Raw genomic sequence first — 18834 nt, 5'->3', positions numbered from 1 at the left:
AAACTGCATCTGCCCAAACAGACAGAGCTCCTCTGATTGTCCCGTATAGTCGCTGAAATGCAACAATGGTATTTTCCATCAATGCTTCCACCCATTCAGAGGAAGGTGGGGGGAAAAATCATACCTGCTGTCTAATGCTGGCATTCTAACCAGTGTGCACATGTGAAGAAAAAAAAACAAACACTTTTCGGTTTCAATCATGCGAGGTGTATTGAAACCACTCTGTGGTCCTTTTTTCCAGGTTGTTAACATGCCATCTGAGGCTCAGAGGACATCACACCAGAGTAAAAATGTGCCAGCTGACGTGCGTCCCGGCTACCTTCCAATGTCCTCAGGAATTCTGTTCATTTTGGTTGGCACGGAAGGATAGTCTGCAGAGCACTAAGAAAAGGAAGTCGGGGGCCGGGGCATGGGGGGATAACGCGGATGGTTGCAGGAGCGGGAAAGAAAAAAGGATTCGGCAGAAGGGGAGGTAAAGGAGGATGGAGTAATCGGAAAGGGCAGCAGATGTGGGTGACTGTATGATGGAGCGCTGTGTGTGATAAGTCATGATCTCCACATCGGGATCTGTGTGTGTTTATGTGAGCACAGTTATTGAGAAAATATATGCGCATACGTGTGCCCTCGGGCTTAAGAGAACGTGTGATGCAAAAATAATCCAAGTCTGTGCCTTGCAAACATTGCATCACGGTGTTCCAGTTTGCTAATGAAACTGAAATAAACCAAAACGCTGCCTAATGCTGCCTGTATCAAATACGGCAGTTGTAATATTGCTGGCTTCTCATTCACTCTTTGGACAAAAATTAGACATGACGATTGATGAAACTTCTGCATCTGTCTGCTCTGCTGACAGGTGAAAAAAAAGAAGCCAAAAACAAAGAAAATGTGTTAGGATGATGGAAGTAAAATTTTGTTACTGCTTTGAAGGAGCCAGGGCAGCTGTTTCCCTTTCTTCCAGCCAATCAAGCCACAGTCACCTCATTATATCTCAAATACTGAAGCTTAAAGACGATGAATTTGGGTTTTTGAAGGAGTTTGCAGGCAGGAATCAGTCGCTGCGACATTCAGGACCACGTAGAAAATCAGGAAATTCTACCAGACAAATGTTGGGTTGATTGTGTATATTAAAACAGTAATAATAGCTGTCCCTATAACAATATGTTGCTCACAATGAAGCACAATACCAGAGTCACCCCAGCGCCCAAACCGAACTCTTTATCTGCCTGTGGCGTGCAGCACTATTTCTTGGTTTCCAGTATTTATGCCACCCTGTCCTAATATGGTGCTTGTTACGTATCCGCAGACCTGTATGTCACATGCTCTCTGCACTGTGAAATTATTCCTTTAAATTTCTTGGTCACTAATGTGAGTTACAGTTACTTGTAAAGGCTTGGAAATTACAATTACGTGAATGGAAGATTCAAAATATGAAAAACAAACCCCCAGATGAGTTCTAAAAACTATCCTTATTCTCGGGGCATTAACTGCATGCAGGCAAATTTATAGATTCAATTTATGAGTGCAAAGCTCCCCAGTGCCTGAGTCTGGTCCAGTTTTCTTCAATCAATGAAACAAATTTGTGTTTTAGATGTTGCATCATGCTGTTTCCAAAGTACCAATATGACTGTGGTACACGGTTTTCCAATAGCTGTCAAAAAACAAATTGTCTCAGTCTCAGTGGGTGTGCAGCAGATATAATCCCTATCTGAGAACACGGTCAAATGGTAATAGACTTCATTCCTGGTAAGGATGGGACAAGGTTGTGTTTAGACTGCACACAGCACTTGGCTGTCTGAATGGCTGAGTTATTCTGCCATTTTTCAGCCCGTGCACATTCCTCCACTCATTGGTATTCCTGTTCATATTACCCTCCTCAATCAGCAGCAGAGGAGCTCTGATTAATGGCAACAGTGAGAGCAATCTCCCAGTGATTCATTAAACAGGACTGGCATGAATAAAAAGGAAGATTTGCTCATATTGCCTCTCTGATCCCATAATATGTTCTGTCGCCGGAAAAAATTTATAATTCATGGTGTTGTTAGTGGCTCTCACCATATCCACGCATTAAGTTCATGGAGCTATATGAAATTAGGGGAAAAGGGATATTACTCAGCATCATTATATCAGGTCATTGTTGGACTAATTAATGTTCCCTGTTTAAGTTTGGGGCTCTAGATTTATTCACTGATCTTTTAACACTTGCACAAGTAATTAAAATGTAATAAACCTTATTACTGCTGTTTTACTCATCATCTCATTACTGGTACATTTTGGTGCAGTTCACCGCCCTGATATGTCTGGATCAAGCGGCCACCCCCATGGCTGACAAATGAAGCTGCAATGCTGCCAACAGCCACTTCAGGTGGGCTACGAGCCCAAGTCAGTCCCGTACACTCCCATGAAAAAATACTAGAGGCAGTAGGTGGATGTAGACATGGTGACATCATCATTATCGTGTTTTGAAACTGTAAGTAACGAGCAAAGAGTGTATGACTGTGAAACCCTACGCAAACTGGCTAATGACAAGAAGTTAGATGACAAGACGTTAGATCCCAATAGATCCCAACGATTTAGGATTTTTCAAGACTGATACTGATACCGATATGTGGTAATTTAAAAACCTGATATTCCAATTTATTGGCCTAAAGTGTTTTGTCTTTCAGAAACATAAAACATAAACACATTTCCCTAACATTTATCATGTGTGATTATTTATTCACACTATGACTGACAGTGCACAGATCAGCGGGTTTTTGTGTTTGTGCCATTCCAAATGTGTGTTGCCAACAGGAAGTTACAGATCGCCCCCTGGTGGGCAAACTATGCAACATCAACACTCATAAGTGTTTGAAGGATGTTTCTGGTCTCCTCCTTTTTAATGTAATGCGAAGAGCTAATATCAGCCAATACAATCAGCCAGCTGATACAGCTGTTTGCTCTATTAGCTTCTATTTGAATCTCAGAAAGAACAAAATGCGTAAAATTGACGTTTTGTGCAGTGTGACCTTAAAATTGGTGAAAAATCTCATAAAGTCATCAGAAAAGTGTTTACTGAGGTAACATAGTGAAATAACTGAAGTCCACTTTCCTATAGACTTCTATACAACCAGGAGTCTGTTTTAAACCACTGGAGCTTCCCGCTTGGTCATTAAAAATAAAACTTGCTTAAGGCAAATCTTTGTGTAATTCATGGCCCTGACATATCTGGATCAGGACATGTTGGCTTCACTTTTCAGACCTGGAAGCAAAGTCCATCTTTCAAACTCTCTCTATGGGAAATACCAAATTCAGAGATGAGATTAACATGTTTACAGCTGGATACAAGAATGGGTTTGTTTCCCACATATAATTACTCCCTTCTTAATAAACTTACTGTTGGTGTGTATTTTATTTATTTATTTTTAAAAATCAGCCATTTGTAATTTTGGCTTAAAGTGAGGGACTTTGATTGACTTCTTTAGGTATCTGTAACCCATTGCTGTCTTCTAGGCTTCACTTCGGCTAATTCTGTTCACTGATGTGAACAGCTTGACCCTGTTTGTGATGGTTGGTGCTCTCTGGAGACATTTTGGTGCAATTATTTGACATATAAAGTTTTCTGTGTGATACAGAAACTTTAAGAAGTCTGTGCTCCAGGAAAAAGTCTCAGAAATTCTATGGCATCTATCTGTGCAGTACAGTTTATTATACAGAATGCATCTTGCTAACCAAACTTGTTAGCTTTAGCTGACAACTAACATTACCAGCCTAACAGATGTTTCTACACTCTCTAACATTTAAAATAATACACAGTTCTCCAGCCAATGGGTGACATGGCTATGGCCATCTTTGATATACAGTCTGTGGATTGGATAGAATGGATGTCATTCCCTCCTGAGGAACACAAATATCATTAAACTATACAAGTTATATATTATTCAATGTAGTTTTCTTTGGCAACATTCCTGTATTTACTGAGTCACAATAATTAGATTTTTGCACTTTGGTAAAGAACTACAACATGTGACTAATCATAGCCATAGTTTTAGTGACCCAGTTTATTTAACTTGAATTGCAAAGTTTCCATTTATTAAAAGCATTTTGTGTTGTATAATCAAGAATTCTAAACGAATTTAATGTAAAAGTCTTCCATTCACTGCCACAACACGCACTGGTAAATAGCATAAAGGCAAAAATGAAATTGCATTCTGCACTCATTGGTTAAGCATGCTGGAAAACACTGCGTCCTTTCCAAGATGAAATGAGAACCTGAAAGCGACACCCTCACAGCTGAAATATTCACACTAGACAAAACCCATCTGAGGGAAATCACCTCAGTGTTCCCATCCACAATATTATCACAGATTGATTTCTATCAAACATTATCCCTGCAAATGTGCACGAGCATGGGCCATCAGGCGAGTGTCATTACTGCTGCTCATTTGCGAGGTAAGAGACAATCGGATGTGACAGGGGCAGAATTAGCTTTGTGTTGGCTCTCTGTCACTCTCATCCTAAACTGCTGCTGGGTGGGGGAGTATGATTAAAAGGATATATAATTCCACCCTGCACATTAAAGACCCCGTGCCCCACTTTCCCTCCCACCTACACTGCAGGGCATACAAAGGCCGTGCTCACGCGGCGCATGAGGTTGCAATGGAAGCGCCACATTTCTGCTGCCTTTCTTCTTCGAGGTGATTGCAGATCTGAGTGATAAAACGATGAAAGCATCAAAGCGTGAAGGCAATCATATAGAGATTTCTTGCATTGCTTTTTCATAATAGTACACCTACTTGAAATGGATGTAGCAGTTAGTGGAACTGAGCTGCAGACATGTTTCTTTACACAGGCTCCACAGTGGTGTCTTTCACTGAGTAGCCTGCTGTCTCGTTGAGCAGTGTTAAAAATCAATAGGCTCTGACCTTACCTCTGTTGCAGGCTATGTTGGAAGCCCCAACACACAGATCAGGCCACTATATGTCTTCTGCTGTCTCAGTACAAGCACTTGACAACTAAAGCTACCAGGTGACAGTTGAGTAGCTGAGTTCTTGTGAAAGGTAAAGGTTACCATTGCAGCAATCTCAGTAAATTATTGATGCATTTATATTTACACATACAATAGTGCTTATTACAGTTTTGTTGCAGTCATTCCAAAAGCTGTATTTTAAAGTTTAAATCTGCCCATCCTTGTATTACCACAGGGCTTGAACATGACAATGAGTTCATTTTACTCAACTTATCTCAGTGCAATAGAGATCTGGGATGTGGTGGAACGGGAGATTCACATCACCGTTGTGCAGCCAACAAATCTGCAGCAGTTTTGAAAGAATCAAGGCAGTACGATGGCAAAAAGGAGGTCCAACCTGGTACTAGCATGTTGTCTCTAATAAAGTGTTGAGTGAATGCATACATGCATTCATGATAGTCAGATGGTTTTCTATAGGGGGGTGGGGTGAGTGTATGTGTGTGTGTGTGTGTGTGTGTGTGTGTGTGTGTGTGTGTGTGTGTGTGTGTGTGTGTGTAATAAGCAAATGCCATAGTTTCAATTAAGATCATGAACACACTAAATATTATATCTGCAAAAACAAAACTCTGCATGTCAATATTATCTTGGTGAGCATGTTTGCATACTGATCTTCCTTGATTTCATTACGATTTCAAAAAGACACAAAAGTTTTGTGCAGATAAGTGAATGCGGCAAATAAATCAGCAGCCTCTCCTTGATTATTATGCATTGTGGTGAATTTATACTGTGCTACATAATTTTCTTGAATAGAATAGAAAGGATGGGCCTGAAGAAAAAGCAACCCTGCTTTCACTAACTGTGTTTTATGTTTGAATAGTTTACCAGCCTAACACCATAAATCCAGATGTTCCTGCACTCTCCGTAAAACCTGGTGCAACTGGGTCAACTTCTAATATTATGACAAAGGTTGCAAGTAAGATTGCAGATTTCTCCCTGTGTCAGTATTTCAAGTTGTGTAGACGGATTAGGCTACGTGTTAAGAAGCACATTAATAATTAAGCAGTACCCAGAATATAAGCTGCCCCCTGTTGTGCAGTCAACTGCACTGGCATGAAAGAGCAGGGTTGGAGGAAAATGGAATGAATAGCAAGAAGTGTTTATAAAAAATGAATAGCAGGAAGCGAGAACTCCTGTAAAGTTAACAGGGAAGTCACCAGGTTTTTCCTTATAAACTGAATACATTTCTGCATCAGAGATTGCAGCTAATTGAAGTGAATCAACACTAGAGACCATCTCGCAATGGGATCACATCTGCTGCAGTGCAGTGCAGATCACACCCACTCAACCTTTATTTGGTTTTGGCCCAGCATTTTCCGTTTTGGACTCTCAGTTTCTGTTTGATATTCTCTGTTTGACTTGGTTTGTTGTAGTTTTGAATATTACCTTGGCTTAGGTTGTGTTTTCATTCATATTTGGCATTTGTAGTTATCACTGTTAGTTATTCTCATGGTTTTCCTGTCCTCCTATGTGCACTGTGTCTAGTCTGTGTTTCTGTTTCCTGTGTTTAGTCTTCTCTTTGTGTTTCCTGTCTTATTTTGATAGTCTCTTGTCCTGAGTGTGTGGTGTTGGTTTTGCGTTCCTTCTTTCTCGTTAGTTGATTCTGTTCACCTGAGTCTTGTTTTCCCCAGCTGTGTTATCTTTCCCTGTATACATCATTTATATTTAAGCCCTAGGTTTTCCTTGGTTCTCTGTCGTGGAGTTCTGTTTGTCTGCCTGAGTGTTTTCCCCCCTCGTGTGTTTCCTGTTTTTGTCTGCCTTTTGGATTTGCTGCCTCGTGTAAATAAAGGTTTGTTTTTGTTTATTTAAACCTGCCCTGGAGTCGGCATTTTGGGTCCAAATTCGCCATAACCATGACATCAGTTTAGGTGTCAAGACACTAGCGAGGTGTTGAATCTGACACGGCTGTGAAGGTATCACTGTGGCAAAATCTGTCCACAGTGAGGTTACTATAGTTATTGACTGTGTCACAATAGAGGAGTGACAGGACAGAAATACTGGTGAAGGTTTGCAAATAATTGAATCTAATTTATGAAAGCAGACAGATTACCAATGATTCTGAGTCAGCATGCACCAATTAATACAAATCATCTACGACCCATAGCCTTACAATGGGGCACTGAACTGGTTCCAAACTGGTTGTATTCTGATTATATTCCCATATAAAAGTAAGGCTAGCGCATATGTCCTCCTTGACTCTCTGCTCAAACCAACACGCTTCCCCGCCCACCATTTGTACATCCTCATGATCACTGAAATAGTTTTTCAATCCCTCCGCCCTTGACTGCCACCTCACATACATCGCACCCGACCACTGTGGCGCCTCGTGTGGGTGGTGGGCCCACATGAGGGCGGACCCATGTCACTTCTTTGGGCAGTGCCCAACCAGGAGCCATAGGCCGAGCCCTAGCCACCAGACACTCTCCCTTGAGCTCCCTCACCAGACCTGGCTTCAGGGTCGGGCCCTGGTAACCCTATTCCAGGTAGGGCACACTGGTTCCTTGATTTTATTCCTTTCATAGCAGTCTCTTAATCTGGCCCCTTGCCCAGGTCCACTTTGCCTTGGGAGACCCTACCAGGTGGCAACATAGCCCCTGTAAATACTGGGACACACAAACTCCTCCACCACGATAAGGTGGCAATTCACTCCTCCACATCGAAAGGAGCCAGTTGAGGTAGTTTGAGCATCTGATTATTACATAATAATTACAGTTCATAAGACGACTGATAACCTCTGCCCAAAGGCATGTGTAAACACTACGAATCGTCAAAACTGCACACAGACTTACTAGATGAAAGCAACATCCAGCTGCTAACACTTTGACCATATCAGTCTGAGTGTCTTGTACAGTTTCTGCGGTCATGTGATATTATGACTACCACATGCTTGCATGCTCTGGCTCTGTGACATCACGTGAATATTAGGCAGCAGTAATTGTCTCCATAGACCATAATTTGTCTTACATTTCAATACAAGGCTCATTATCATGCATTACAAGGAGGAGCGGTTAAAGTACTTCCCTCTGTGCGTTTGTTGGAGAAGAGGCATAAAATAGAACACCTTTGTTAATCCCTGATGGCCACTGTAACACATGCATAATTTCATGCCTTCTGGTGCAGCTATTTTAAGAGCAACAGATATCCTTGGCGCCGTAGCAGCGATGTTTATGCCCGGGAAAGGCTCGGCCCCTGAATCTCAGACATGATGCAAAGATGTAGCATAAGAAAATCTAATCAAATAAAATGAAACAAAGCTGCACTGCGTTCGTCTGCGGTTTATGGTTACTTCCAGGCCAACGTTATTCAGTGAAGAGTTTATTGCTCTGGGCTTCATGGGATATATATCTCCTTAAGTATTTTAGTGCACTGAAGAAAACTAGTGCGAAATGAGCGAGCATGTGGAATATGAACCTGTGCCATCATGAATATTTACTTAGTACTTCAGAAGACTAAAGGCACTGGGATACTCTTTGACTTTGGTTATATTAACTTGGAATGAATGCGTTATGAGCTGCTTGACTTGCTTTATGCCAAATGTTACATGCTCTGTTGAGCAAATGACTGCAAGATTTTTACTGGCCTCTGTTGAAGCCCAGGCTGCAATATTAAGATTTAACATCAGTGCTGACAAGGGTTGGAGGAAAAAGCTGTTTTGTATTCCCACTAGCTGGACTGAAGACCGGCATCATACAAACTAGTGGGGAGAGTAGCACGCTATCAATGGGCTGACTGGCCGACTGGCTTTGGCGTTCAGCTTCAAAGAACCGCCCGCGGGCATCGTTTCTAATATTGTCTCAGAGTCTGTTTTTCACAAAAGTACTGATGCATGAGTGGCCTGAAAAAACAAGGGCGAAACATCAAAAGTGCTTTTGAAGTGTGGGGGTTTTGTCAGACCACAGCTAAATGTTTCCACCTGAATCCTGATTGGTATACCACCGTCCTCCGAACGGTCTTTTTGGGGATTATGCCTCTATCTAGATAAGATTTAGATCAACTGAAATGGTAGCTATATGGAGAGACTACCCAGGTTATTTTAAGGAACAGGGTGATTCAGCAGCTTCTCTACACATCCTGACAAGTATATACAATGTGTAAGAGGAGGCAGGAAGCACAGTTGTATAGGGATCAGTATCAAAGTGGAGGATATATCCAATTGTATCTTTACAGCTTGTGCTGCCCTAACACTCCTCCCTTTCTTTCTCACATACGACCCACATGGACTAGCATTATGTAACCTGGTGGCTGGGTGTTGCAGTGAGAGCAGAGGATGTGTAAACAGCTGCATTGTCAGTGCTGCGCACACTTCATCATCACAGCATAACACAGGACCCCAGGCATCACATCACATGCAGCAGAGGCAGTGTGAGTTTAAGTGGGGTTTGCACGGAAACTCACAGTGACCCACAGTTACTAAAACCTTTCTAGTGGATTTGCTGTCTTTGTCTATATGGTCACATTATCACAGTTTAGTTGGTTTGCCCAGAGATGTATAATCCCCGGCTTTGTGATTGAAATAAGTGTAACAAATCACTGCGTTTATTTTTTGTTGTTTGCTTGCTTGTTTGTTTGTTTTAGCCCAAGTCTTTCTGAGAGAGACAGACAGGAGTGTCAGTGGCATACTCTGGGAAATGACTGGTCTGTCACGCTCCAGTTGACTTCCATCTTTCATCCCCTCAATCCCCACCATGTTGTTTTCTGACTGTCACTTTGGATTGGCCTCACAGTACAGTAAGCCTCTGCTCATGTCTAATTGGAGAGATGAGAGACGCATCTCGAGCCCCGCGGTGTCTACAAATGCGTCTACTCAAGTACTTAGACACTCATTAAACTCTCCAGCATGGTCCTTAAGCTCCACCTGACATTTCCGTATCAAGCGTTACGCGTAAGTGTCATCAGCTGACCTAATGAGAGTCATTTGTGGCTCTTCTTTTGAAGATTAGATTAAAATTAAATCATAGGTGTCATAATGAAATATTATCTATAAACTACAGAAATCATGTTGTTTGCAATCAGGCCCAGTCATCATAACTGATCCAATCAAAAGTCATTTGGGCAATATGCAGCATTTTTGCTAATGTAGCCAAACAAATAGCACACTCCTGCACACATACCTGTACTTCATGATTTGGCTCCACTGTACAGGATGTAATAATCTTTCACAACCTTGTGGCAGATTTTTCCTTAATATCGTGATGCTTGTAATGGAGACCAAGGGGTACATTTACCTATATGACTAGTATTAGACGCTAAATGAAAAGGTATTTATTGATTTGAGAGATTTGTTATTGTGTTTTTTTATATTTGGGTGATGTTATGTAAGTGACACCTTTATGGAAGATGACAGGGTCACTGTCCATCCTACCTGTTTCAAAAATACAAGCTTAATCAGAGCTGTTCACTAATAATTATTTGACTTGTAATCCTAAATTCTGTGTATGTTAATATGCATAAATCAGGCATATTATTATCACCACCTGCCTAATATTGGGTTGGTCCCCCTTTTGCTGCCAAAGCAGCCCTGATTGTGTGCTGTGGTGTCTGCTGCCAAGATGTTTGCAACAGGTCCTTTAAGTTGTGTGAGTTGAGAGGTGGGGTCTCCATAGATCAGGGTTATTAGTCCAGCACATCCCACAGATGCTTGAGTGGACTGAGATCTGGGGAATTTGGAGGCCACATCAACACCTCAAAACTCATCGTTGTGCTCCTCAAACCATTCCTAAAGCACTTTTGCTTTGTGGCAGGGCACGTTATCCTGCTGTTAGAGGCCACAGCCATCAAGGATTACTGATTCCATAAAATGCAGTACATGGTTTTTGCTTAGGTAAGTGTCAAAGTAACATCCACATGGATGATAGGACCCAACATTTCAAAGCAGAAAATTTCCCAATGTGTCAACTGCCTCTGTAGGCTTAGAAGCTCCTCTAACTTCTTTGGGATGCACATTGCAGGTTTTGCACAAAAAAATCAGACTTTTTGAAAACTAAAACATCAGATATGTGGTTCATTAAGAAGAGAGCGTAATGCTCCTTAAATGAATATGCACATTGGCGGTTTAATCAGATACCTGATTTTTGTGGCTGACGCTAGTATACATTTTTAAGAAATAAAAAAAAATTCCAAAATTGACATATCAGTTGAAATCTTATACTAAATTGACTTTCCAGGAACATAGTTCACAAACTAACATGAAGGCACCATCTGCTCAGCTGTGTACTCTGTTACATGTGACCCATACACAGTGCTGAAAGTAATGTCAACAGTAGAGTCTCAGCTTCTCTGCCAGATAAAATATGGAACAAAAACCTTTATCTACAGTAGAAAAACCATCCGTTTACATCAGCAGGGCCTTTAATTATGTGTCCCGCTGTCTTCGTATCACTGAACAGGTACAATCTCATGTGGTCATCGATTTAGACTTTTGCAGGTGGAATAATAGTGGTAGGCTGGGATCCTTGGGTAACTGCCATGTTTGAGAAGGTTCAGAGTGATGGGCCCTCCTTATTCACCTGCTGTCATGGTTCACAGAACTTCATGCTTCACCAACCAGCTCACTTGTATTGGCTCTGTTTATCTGCCACTCCAGTATGATGAGGTGTAGAGAAGTGAATAACAAGGCTCTATATATGTCGGTCACCGAATTAAGGGGATTTTTTAGATATACTCTTTGTTACTCTATTTAGAGCCCCTGAGCACTTTTTAACCTTTATGTTATACAGTGGCGTACTCACACATGTGCAAGCAGAGGTGCACACACACAGTACATACACACACGCAGACACCATTCACACAAGTGGAGGCAGTTAAGAGTAGGCTCTGGATACATTTGTCACTCTGGCAGCCAGGCCTCCCATTCTCCGGGTTGGTGGCCTGGTTTCTGCACGGGGGCTGGGCATCTCCCCGCCTGCACTGCCTAGTAACTGTCAGATATAGACTGTGATTTATGCAAATTGGCAGGCAAGGGCTTGTGGGTCAGCAGCGATATGCGGTAAGATCATCAGAGGGACAGAGTACAAAGGCAAGTCAACAACAGCGGTAATGCGGCCTATATTACACTGTGTACCGCCATCAAATGAAAGAAATTACAGTTAAGGAGCATAAGGATAATAATTTATAAATTAAGAAAGCAATTAAACCTACTAACTTAATCAGAGCAGCTTATTGGTATTTGAAGTCACACATTCCCAACATGATTTAAAAACAAGAAAATAAATGTATATTTAGATTTTAAACATTGCTAAAATGAACAAAACCAAACCAGAAAGACTCATAATTCAGTATTATGATCAAGTCAGACTTGTTAAAATGTCACAAGTGAGCATAACAGTCATAAAAATCATAAAAACATAATATCCAAGCCCCAATAACTGCAGCATAAATACCAAATTGTACAAGCTAAAACCTATTAACAGCACACACAGACTCCTCTGCGATGCAAAATGGGAGAAATATCTATCAATCACCTCTGTTGCCAACTCCTGGACTCAAATGTCTCCCAAATGGTTTTCTCACAATCAAACACCTGCTCACTTTGTTCCCCGAACACTTCAGATGATTACTTGTGCGCAATCTGGCACTGTCCACCCCTACACCACTTCTGGAAGGAGATCACTAATAAGCAATCTAACATATTGGACTGCTGCACGAAGCTCTCCACATCTTTGTGTTTAGCAGGCAGCACTCTTCCCACCTCAAACAGAGTCAAGAGAGCACTTAAAAACACACAAAGAAGTGCACGAAATAAGACATAAACTGGTTTTATGACATAATTTCCCTCAAAGTAGAAACCTTAACCGTGAAAAATGTCCCCGGTCTTCCTCTCATCCTTCCATCTTCTTTCACATGTTGCCAAAGTAACGCATGTTAATTGTTATTATGTCGTCTTTTTTCCCCTCTCTGTTTTCACGTGGAAGCAGATCGGTGAAGGGAGTATATAAAGTCTGGACTTTATGTTTTATAACAGCTCAAGAGAGCACAGGTGCGCTGCACAAAAAGGTGAGGGGCTACCCGTTATCCTCGGCAACCCTCAAAGTCCCCCTCCACTCAAAAATGTGTTTTGAGTAAACGTCCCTACTCTTGGATGTTTGAATTTCGGCGTGCGGATTGTTGCGCTAGAAGGCTGTTTAAAAATTCATCCACTGAAAGTGGAAAGTTTCACATCCTCACCAAAAGGGTTTAGGGCACATTTCTGCGAGCAGAATTTCCAGCATCACAGATCACTTAGAAGTCAATCATGGTCCAGGAAGAGCTAGACGCCTCCATCCATGCACTAATATTGGACTTGAGGTGTGATTGTTGAAAACTGCTCGTTCCCAATAAAGATTTATAAGCAGATTAACGGAGTTGCAAGGTGTAAAAAGTTAAATTAGCAAAGTACTAAGATAAAGTTCAAATTTTAAGTGTAGAAAGTAGCAGTGGGAGATGTTCTTGGCTGACTAAATTTCAGCCAGAGTCCTTTGTTGCATGTTATTTCTCATCTGTCTCACCTCATTTTGTGTCAGCTCCCTGCTGGCTCTAACATCTAATTAAGCCAAAAACACCCGGGGAAATATTTTTAAAAAGTAAATGTTTGTGGATATTTAAAAGGAAAGCACTAGTCTGTGATCCTCTGGTCCAGGTGATCCAGGTGGTTTTGGAAGGGGTAAACATGTGACACTCCCCATCCTGTGATACAAACAGTTGGTCTTTCTATTTTAACGGCCGTAGGCTTGTGGCGCCTGGCACAGTTTAATTAGTGTGAATACATTAGGTCTGTGTGAGAGCTTGCTACCTGGCAGGGGTTAGAGCTGGCCAGGGACTGCAGGAGAGCAGACTGCACCAGCGGTACTCCCAGGCCCTGCTGTAATGACCCTGCCAGGCTGACACAACGCCCCCACCTGGGGGACCACTGCGGTTTTTCCAGTGACAGATGGAGGGCTGCTGAGACAGGGGAGCTGGGCTGGATTACTGCAGGCTAACAGAGCGACCATTAGACCGGCTAAGCCAACATGTCTTTGTGTTGGCTCCACCTTTGCCTGGTAAGTAGTATAATAGTATAACTGGACACACTGCCAAAAGAAGTAGATTTGACTCCATGAAAATTTTGCGTCGGGTTATGTTTGGAACTGGTTATATTAGGAGTGTCAGTCTCATTTTAGTTATGAGACCACATTTTTATGCTGAAGTATCAAACTTTTCAAGGTAGTTAAGCAGACCTGACTGGACCCTTTAGTGGTTTATATGTTTGACACATCAGATAACATCTTTTAAAACTTATGCTTAGCCTTATTTATGTGACAACTTTGGTTAATCTCAAATCACCTGATCACTCCTACACTTCTCCCATTTGACGAAATTCAGCTGAAAGGTGGGTTATTTGTTTTAAATCATTAGCTTTCCCTACAGAAGTTTAAACTCTCCTCTGGGTGTTATTGGAGGGCAATGCAGTAGAGAAAAACAACCTATATTTATATTTATATCAGTCAGCCTCAGCATTAAAACCACTTACAGGTGAGCTGAGAAACACTGAACATGTAGTTATGCTGCAGTGTTCAGCTGGGAAACCTTAAGTCCTGCCATTTGCAGGGCATGGATGCACCCTGGCACACCAGAAGAGCCTAGAGCCTTGACCTGGCCTCCGAACTCCCCGCATCCCAATCCAGTCAGGTATCTGCAGGCTGTGCAGCAAGGCATACATCCACTAAGGCCCCATTGTCTCACCTGGAGGACCTGAAGGATCTCCTGCCGATGTTCTGGTGCCAGACACCACACTGCACCCTGAGAGGTCAACAAAACACAAACACGGGACTGATGGGTCAGAGCTGTTTTGGCAGTGTAAGGATGATCTGTTGGACAGCTTGTTTAAATGTCATGTAAAAGCTTAAAACATGTGAGGCAAAGTTGTTTCAGATGCACAAGAATCACAAAACAGGAGTAAAATCTAATCGCAGTAAGGCAGCTTCAGCTATGAGGAAGCTCTGTCAGCTGGATTTCACTAAAGCTGCTATTTCTGCCAGTCTTCTGCAACAAAAAATCTAATAATTATGCACCCATAGCTTCATAATTAATAAAATCAGCATGTTGATCAGCTTATTTCTTTCTTATTCAGACCATGGTTCTTTGGCAAAATCTAAATACACTATAAAAAGTGTATTTACATTTTTACATGTTGCTGGTCAATCGTGGCTCAAGAGTTGGGAGTTCGCCTTGTAATCGGAAGGTTGCCGGTTCGAGCCCCTGGCTTGGACAGTCTTGGCCGTTGTGTCCTTGGGCAAGACACTTCACCCGTTGCCTACTGGTGGTCAGAGGGCCCGGTGGCGCCAGTGTCCGGCAGCCTCGCCTCTGTCAGTGCGCCCCAGGGTGGCTGTGGCTACAATGTAGCTTGCCATCACCAGTGTGTGAATGCATGTGTGAATGGGTGGATGACTGGATGTGTAAAGCGCTTTGGGGTCCTTAGGGACTAGTAAAGCGCTATACAAATACAGGCCATTTACCATAAAAAGGGAAGGAAGGGAAATAGGATTTTGAAAATAAGACTTCGGCATTGCAGAGCCAGCTGGCTGGAAGGAGTTATTTAAATGGTTATAAGTGCAAAATAGCAATATTTCCATATAATAACAAGAAAACCAGTGTTTCACTGGTTCATTAAGATTTAAGATCACCGGCCAAAAAAGCAACATTTTGATCACAGCATGCCACTTAATCAGTGTTTTTTTTAACTGGATGCAAGCCATGCAGACCTGAATATACGACAACTCTTTCTTCTGTTCTGATGCTGCTGATCAGAGAACTGCATCTGAAGCTATCAGATCTCAACCACATGGGATCTTTCACTCTTGCCTCTGATGACCAGTGCTGCTCCAGTGTAGAAAAAAAAGAGAAGAAGGAGCTCTTTGGTCTGGTTTGTGTTAGTGATATAATCGTTAATAAATGAAAGCTCTTTCTGTCATACGCCCGTAGGCAAAGACTGGCGGCTGGCTGGGACTTCACTTGCAGCAGGAGAGCAGGGGAATGAACACAAGTTCTCATAAAGACAGAGGATGATGGAGAGATTAGAGGGAGAAATTGAAGGCAGATAGGAGGAGAGGACGGGAATAGACGCCGCCCTTAATGTGCACTGTCCATGCCCTGTCCAGAAATGCTTGAATCTAATGGGGACAAGCATGCGCAGCCTCCTGAAGGTTGTACAAGCAATTACCCCACTTAGGAGGCTTTGACGGGCAAGGTCGTATCGGGAAACAGACACGAGGAGCATTATAACATAATGTTCTGTATTCAGCGTGACACAGATCTTTTTACCGAAGACAATATCAATCTTCTGAGTGTCACTCAGTGCCCTGTTGTGCACAGAGATGCTAAAATCCATCATAATCCTATCTGCGCGTGGAACCAAAAATAACCACAGGTGCTCCAATTATGCACATATATGTCACAGGCACCTTTACTTGTCTTTACCATTCTGATTTCCATACGCTCCCCTCCCTCCTCTCAAAATAAAGAAAAAGTAAAAAGAACAGGGAAGGACAGATTCCCTTCAAACCCTAACCCAACAGAAGGCAGCTCCTCTGAGCTGATAACAAAAGCAGATGTGATGGGAGGACTTTGCCAGAAAAGGTTGATGTAACAGTTTGCTGGGTGTTTCTGGTGTTCATTTCATTCACTCCATGCAAGCTGTGCTCAGTTGTCAGGGGAGCCGTTAGCCTGAGTGTGTGTGTGTGAGGAAGAGAGCGAGCATGTGTGGAGGAAGACTATGCACCTGAGCTCCTTGGTGCCTGAGGAAACATGGTTGCCATGGACACGGGTGATTATTATAGGATACAAGGCGAATTTGATCTGCAAGAATCTCGGAAACGACTAAGTTAGCATCACTGAAAAGAAGAAAAATATACATGTATCATATTAAAGCTATTAAACTACCCTTATAGGCAGTGTGCACATGCACCTGTTAAATGTCTCGACTGTATTTTTGCCAATAGATTCCTATATAAACTAAGTCATCCAAGAAGAGTTGGCATCTATAATGCTAAAATCCTGTTAGTCCCATTTCTAGCATTTAATTATCCACCATGGTTTCTTTTTTATGTCTCTAATCTGGGGTAGAAAAAAAAGTGTTAAAAAGTACACTACTGTGGCAATAAGATGTTGTTAATTAAAAGTTGGATCAGAGTCACATATGACAGAAGGGAGATTAAAAGCCTCACATCAAAGTCAAATCATATGTTTACATAGATAAACCCCTTTTTTGGCATATGGTAGGTTTGTTCTGCAATTAAGCAGAATGCAGTCTTTCTGCGATGCTTTATTTTGTAGTTTGATTCTATTAAATTACACCTAAAGCACCCGACGTGCTCCTCCTCCACAATCAGAGTCGGGTTTAAATGTTCAGAGGAGGTGACAAACTATCCTGCTCGGCGCCGGAGTACAGAGTGTGTTCAGACATGTTGCACCAAGGGACCGATTAAAGCTAATGGTGTCAAAACTGGAGCCTCTTCACTTTCCATATGGCCCATTGACTGCTAGTAAACATCAGCGAGAGGAGGGTTTTCCTGCCAAAAGAGGGTGCTGTGCACATTGTTTGGAGTGTACGCTATACAGTATAGCTCTGAGGTCTGGAGGATGACAATACAGAAAGGGATAATTATATCTAATTAAGCTTGATGTCATCTTCTGCCGCTGCCTCCTACACACTTCAGTAATGACAGGCACAAAAGGTGACTAGTTGGGCTGGAAATGCAGGCTAAAGCACCACCGCTTAAACCTGCATCTAAAATGCCCACGTGTTTTGTTCTATAGCTTTACAGCATTTTATTTTTATTTCCCAGGTTTCAGGATGTCACAGCTTTAAGTATCGCTGCGTCATCTCGGCACTCATCACTATAAACTATCTGTATCCTCTTTGCTCTTTGTTCTTTTACTGCTGCTGTGAACGTCACTCCACTCATCGTCTGCTCTCTAACAGCATTCCTCTTGTTCTCCATTCACCCCCTACTCCTTTCACCTCCTTCTTTTTCACACACATCCTTTTTGTCTTTCTATCCTTGGACCTTCTCTCTGCAGGTAGACACTTTGTCAGCATGGGATGAGATTAGCCCAGTGTGCCAGACCCATGGGGAAAACCTCTGAATATGCAGCCAGAGCCCCGTCTTTCTTTCTTTCTTTCTTTCTTTCTTTCTTTCTTTCTTTCTTTGTTAGTGCTTTATTTGAGTTTTGAATATCCTTTTATTTATTTTCCTAATAAAAAAAAGTCCCTGGCCAGACATGTGCTGCAGTAATTATGGTTTAATATTGTGCATGACCAGAAACAGTACTGTGCAAAAGTCTCAAGCCACCACTGAATTTTTTATATTTTGCCAGACCTCCTTCTAATTTTTTTTAATTGTTTTTTGTTCGCATTGAAAGTCTTTCAAAGTTTTTTTTTCTTTCACAAAAAATATATAATTTGTTCATATTTTTAAGTTTTAGTCTATGAAAAATGCCAAAGATATCACAGTTTGACAGGCATAAAATAGCATTTTTGCATTAACAAGGTGATTCCCAAACAACTATTGGCAGAACACATGCCCCATCTCGGAATGGTGTGCGGTGTGTCCTCAAAAAAGTGGGAAAAAAGATCTGACAGATGTGAAAAAACAAAAGAATATCTACACCAGATTAACAGTATCTCAAAATAATATCATTCATAAAAGGAGAATCTCTGGCAAGGAATTGATACAGAACTGAAAGATGGATCTGGGCTAGTCTGAAAATCAGACACAACGGGTCTTAGGAAGTGATGACTCCAAAATTTCACATTTTTGGTTTGGGGAGAGGTACAACAGTGAGGATCTACAGCCATCTGTAGAACATGGTGGAGGCTC

This window comes from Pundamilia nyererei, unplaced genomic scaffold, assembly GCF_000239375.1.
Source record: "Pundamilia nyererei isolate P.nyererei 1_Seehausen unplaced genomic scaffold, PunNye1.0 scaffold00149, whole genome shotgun sequence".
Lineage (NCBI taxonomy): Eukaryota > Metazoa > Chordata > Actinopteri > Cichliformes > Cichlidae > Pundamilia > Pundamilia nyererei.
This window is presented reverse-complemented; position numbering follows the sequence as displayed.